The 5,631-nt window shown below is 43.6% G+C and overlaps 1 non-coding gene across 1 annotated transcript; it reads right to left on the bottom strand.

Moving 5' to 3' along the window:
• Positions 1-906: 906 nt before the first annotated feature.
• LOC140403085 (U2 spliceosomal RNA) lies at positions 907-1,096 on the bottom strand. Its single transcript, XR_011938250.1, has one exon. It is a non-coding gene; the product is annotated as a U2 spliceosomal RNA (small nuclear RNA).
• Positions 1,097-5,631: the final 4,535 nt, after the last annotated feature.

The following is a 5,631-nucleotide window of genomic DNA, read 5'->3' as shown; positions in this document are numbered from 1 at the left end:
TTTGGGAAGAAAAATGTGGGGACACTGAACACAAAATAAAAGTTGAGCAGCACGCCAATTTTGATAGTTTGAATGCTGCACGCCAAGGAGAGGGGGAGCTTGTTCCACCTCTGCAAATCTGCTTTGATACTGTTAACCAGACTGGTGTAATTTAACATGAATTTAGGACATGTTCTGGGCCACCCGGACCCTCAGTACGTGGAAGATTGTCTGAGTAAGGCGAAAAGGTCACATCCCTGGTTCGGCTCGCCTCCCAGCGATAATAACCTGGAAACATTCACTCTTGCCTAAGTTCAATGTATACCCGGAGAAGGAGCCAAACGTGTTCAGCGACTTCATAATGTTTCTGTGGAGGGGCCTGGATCTTTATAAAGCGACACCCAATGCACCTCACCTCCCCGAGCGTCTCAATTGACAGAGCAAACAGGAGTGTGGACAGTGCACAACCCTGCCTCATATGAGGGCAGCACAGTGGTTAGCACAGTTGCATCACAGCTCCAGCGCCCCAGGTTCGATTCCCGGCTTGGGTCACTGTCTGTGCGGAGTTTGCACGTCGTCCCCGTGTCTGCGTGGGTTTCCTTCGGGTGCTCCGGTTTCCTCCCACAGTCCAAAGATGTGCAGGTTAGGTGGATTGGCAATGAAAAAGGTTCCTTGAGTGACGAAAAAGTTGAGGTGGGGCTACCGGGTTAAGGGGGTTGGATCGAGGTGTGGGCTTAAGGAGGGTGCTCTTTCCAAGAGCCTGTGCAGATTTCCTTCTGCACTGTACGTTCTATGATTCTATGATACCACGACACAGAGGAAGGTAATTAGAGATAAAGGCGTGTGGATGAACACTGGGAATGGGGGGAAGGGTTAATGCTATAGACGAACCCGCGAAATATATTTTACATATTTATATCACTTTTTCGGAGTTACAAAGCCAGGGCTCAGAGTGTGACAGAGGCGAACCCCTATCCGAGCCTCTGGCCTGCTCGAAAAATCAATTTAAATTCAAATTGAATGCAATTCATATTTCAATCAAGTGAGACATACCAGATCTGAGCCAAGAGGCAGAGCAGATACTATACTGATCTTAGCCAAAAGGCCGAGAAAGATTCCATGAAATGAATTAGTGCTTAAAACCAAACTTACAAGAACCTCGAATAAAACTCCCACTCTTTTCAGCATTAAGAGATGACATCACCTCCTGTTCGTGCACCACGGAGGGGGAAATGATAACATTTAACAGGGATCATATATTGCCCGTCAACTCATGACCCATTACGAACCTTTCTGATCCACCGCGGTAATATTTGGGAGGAAAGGTTCCAGCCGAAAAGCCACCACTTTGGCAAGAAGCTTGATGTCCGCGTTCAGAAGCAAAAGAAAATGTCACTCTCTGTCGAGTTTCTATGCCCCTTAAGAAGCATGGAAATAGAAACATGATTGCAGGTCAGGGACAACGGCGAAAGAGAAAATGCTGGAAAATCTCAGCAGGTCTGGCAGCAACTGTAGGGGGAGAAAAAAGCGAACGTTTCGAATCCAATGACTCTTTGTCAGAGACAACGACCCCAGGAGAGGAAATTATTGAATATTTTCCAGATTATAGGCCCGGGGAGATGGCAGAGCCCACATCCCCTTAACGAAGCCATTCTGACTCAGTCCTATTTTACCATGCACTTCCAATTACTCTGTGATCTCATCTTTAACAATGGATTGTAAAATCTTACCAATGGTCGAAGTCAGGCGATCCAGCCGAGAGTTTCCCGTATTCCTCCTCGCTCCCTTCTTAAACAGCGGTGTTACATTAGCCACTTTGAAGTACTCTGTGACCATCCCTGCCTCCAGTGATTCCTGAAAGATCACTACCAATGTCTCCACAATCTCCTCAGCTGTGTCTTTTAGAACGTTGGGATGTAGTCGCTCCGATCCATGTGGTTAATCCATCTTTCAATCTTTCAGTGTCTACAGAACCTCTCCTTAGTGATGGCCACTGCACTCACCTCTGTCCTCTGATTCTCCTTGGAGCTCTCCATCCCTCTGGTGTCTTCCACCGTGAAGACAGATGTAAAGTCACTACTCAATTCCTCTGCCATTTCTTTGATTCCCAGTATTACTTCTCCACATTTTCCAGTGGCGCAATATCTATTTTTGCCTCTCTCTTTCCTTTTTTATATTGAAAAAACTCTTCCTATCTTAGTTTACATCACGAGCTAGCTTGGTAAAAAAGTTGGATTTGCTGTCAGTCAGTGTCGTGATTCCAAGGAATTTTAACTAAACACCTACTTTCAGCCAAATGTTTATCTGAAATATGTTACTCTCCACAGTGTACAACAATCACATTCTCATTGACCGCATGTATCGGTGTCTTCCGCGTTTGGTGAGAATTCCAAAGTCATCTGTGACACTGGCCCGAGATTTTTACCGTCAATTGGCAGTGACCATTTACCTCAAAGGTTTATAAACCTGTTAAACGTTGATGTTTGATTTCATTTCCCTATCATGTGGCGCGGTGCTGGGGAGTGACCTGTCCCAAGTGGTTTCTGCGATATGGTCTTCTGAAGGATTTCCACTGCTTCCCTGATTACGAAACTATCAGAGAGAAGGTGCAGAAGGTTTTGGATACAATGGACAACTCCATTGTTCTGACATTGAAGTCCATTATTGGCAGAACATTCTCCACTGTTCTGATATTGCAATCTATTGTTCAACAGATAGTTCCATTGTTCTAACATTGCAATCTATTATTCACATAAACAGCCCCACTATTCTAACTTTGCAATCTGTTGTTGGCACGGACTGATCCATTGTTCTGATATCTCAATCTGTTGCTCTCACAGGGAGATCCACTATTGTAACATTGCAATCTATTATTCTCAGAGACAACCACACTGACCTAAAGATCCAATCTGCTGTTCACCGCGACTTCTTCACTGTTTTACCGTTGCAGAGACAGTTCCACAATTCTAAAATTGCAATCCATTATTTACAGAAACCGCTCCACTGTTGTAATATTTCAATATGTTGGTCACAGCGAGAGCTCCACTGTTCTAACATTGCAATCACATAAATTGTTCCACTGTTCTGATTTTGCAATGTCTTGTCCGCAGGGACAGCTACACTGTAGCGAAAGTTCAATGTTTTGTTCACAGAGACTGCTCCCATGTTTTGCATTGCAACCGGGTGCCAAAAGGGACCGGTCCACTGTTCTGACATAGGCATCTTTTGTTCACAGAGAGAGCTCCAATGTTCTGAAATTGCAATCTGTTCGTCACACAGACAACACCAATATTCTAGAATTGCAATCTGTTATTCACAGGGATAGTACAACGTTTCTATCATTGCAATCTATTATTCACAGAGCCAGCCCCAAAGTTCTAAAGTTGCAATCTATTATTCAGAGAGACAGCTCCACTGTTCTAGCATTGCAATCTGCAGTTCACACAGACCGCTTCACTACTCTAAAATTGCAATCTGATGTTCACAGAAACATATCCACTGTTCGGACATTCTGAGTTTCAGTTTCCTTTTCTGTTGGACAGCTGCATTCAAACCAAGGAGGTGTATTTAGGTCTCTCTCTCTGCATGCTACCGAATGTCTCCAGATCACTTGATGATTTCAAAGTACGACCTACTTCTGTAAGGAATGCAAACCTACTGTCTGTGTTAAAAAGGGTCTGCGACTTAATAATAATAATAATCGCTTATTGTCACAAGTAAGCTACTGTGAAAAGCCCTTAGTCTTCACATTCCGGCGCCTGTCCGGGGAGGCCGGTACGGGAATTGAAGCTGCGCTGCTGGCCTTGTTCTTTATTACATGCCAGCTGTGTCGCCCGCTGTGCTAAACCAGACCCGAAATATTCCGATCAAATTATTACTGCGATGGCCGGTAATCGAACGCGGGTCAACTGCTTGGAAGGCAGCTATTCTCACTACTATACCACCATCTCGCACTCATGGACTTATAGATGTTGTTTGGATATAAACTAAGGGTTACCTATAGAATACTGTATCACTTGAGGGGGGGGGGTGTATTAGTGTTGATAGTTGATAAGCTGGTTACTGGTGCGGGAAAGAGAGATTCCATTTCATGGGGCATTGGCATCAGTACTGGGGCAGGAGGGACCTGTACCGTTTCGACGGTCTTCACCTGAACCATTCTGGGACCAGCGTTCTAGCGAATAGGATAAATAGGTTGGTCACAAGGACTTTAAACTAGTAAGTTGGGGGGGAAGGGAAGGGTAAAGTTATGGACAGTATAATGGTTAATGGAGAGCAAGGCAGCAGGTTACGTGACAGGTGATTATGTAGAGATATGGGTTCAAAGACAAGAAAAATTAAGAGAAAGGGTAAGAGGAAAAATAATTTGCGAAAAGTTACTGATCAAGGTGTTAGGATTCATAACAAGCACATAAAAAACAGCGTAAGTGTACTTTACCTGAATGCTCGTAGTATACGGAATAAGGTGAATGAGTTGATGGCGCAAATCATCGTGAATGACTATGATTTAGTGGCCATTACTGAAACATGGTTAAAAGATGGTCACGACTGGGAGTTAAATATCCAAGGGTATCAGACTATACGAAAGGATAGAATGGACGGTAAGGGCGGTGGTGTAGCTTTGTTGTTTAAGGATGGCATCCGGGCAATAGTAAGGGATGATATTGGTGCTATGGAGGACAAGGTTAAATCAATTTGGGTGGAAATCAGGAATAGTAAGGTGAAAAGGTCACTGATAGGAGTAGTCTATAGGCCACCAAATAGTAACAGGATGGTAGGGCAGGCAATAAGCAAAGAAATAACGGATGCATGTAGAAATGGTACAGCGGTTATCATGGGAGATTTTAATCTGCATGTCGATTGGTTTAACCAGGTTGGTAAAAGCAGCCTTGAGGAGGAGTTTATAGAATGTGTCCGGGATAATTTCCTGGAACAGTATGTAATGGAACCTACAAGGGAACAAGTGGTCCTAGATCTGGTCCTGTGTAATGACGCAGGATTGATTAATGATCTCATAGTTCGGGATCCTCTTGGAAGGATCGAACACAATATGGTGGAATTTAAAATACAGTTGGAGGATGACAAGGTAAAATCAAACACTAGTGTTTTGTGCTTAAACAAAGGCGATTACAATGGGATGAGAGCAGAACTAGCTAAGGTAGACTGGGAGCAAAGACATCATGGTGAAGCAGTTGAGGAACAGTGGACAACCTTCCGAGCGATCTTTCACAGTGTTCATGAAAGGTTCATACCGACAAAAAAGAAAGACGGTAGAAAGTGGAAAAATCGACCGTGGATATCTAAGGACATAACGGAGAGTATCAAATTGAAGGAAAAAGCATACAAAGTAGCAAAGATTAGTGGGAGACTAGAGGACTGGGAAGTCTTTAGAGGACAACAGAAAGCTACTAAAAAAGCTATAAAGAAGAGTAAGGTAGACTATGAAAGTAAACTTGCTCAGAACATAAAGGCAGACAGTAAAAGCTTCTACAAATATATAAGACAAAAAAGAGTGGCTAAGGTAAATATTGGTCCTTTGGAAGATGAGAAGGGAGATTTAATAATAGGAGACAGGGAAATGGCTGAGGAACTGGCCAGGTTTTTTGGGTCAGTCTTCACAGTGGAAGACACAAATAACATGCCAGTGACTGA

The sequence above is a fragment of the Scyliorhinus torazame genome, chromosome 26 (assembly GCF_047496885.1).
Source record: "Scyliorhinus torazame isolate Kashiwa2021f chromosome 26, sScyTor2.1, whole genome shotgun sequence".
Taxonomy (NCBI): Eukaryota; Metazoa; Chordata; class Chondrichthyes; order Carcharhiniformes; family Scyliorhinidae; genus Scyliorhinus; species Scyliorhinus torazame.
Note: the sequence above shows the minus strand (reverse complement) of the source record. Positions and strands in the feature narration are given on the sequence as shown.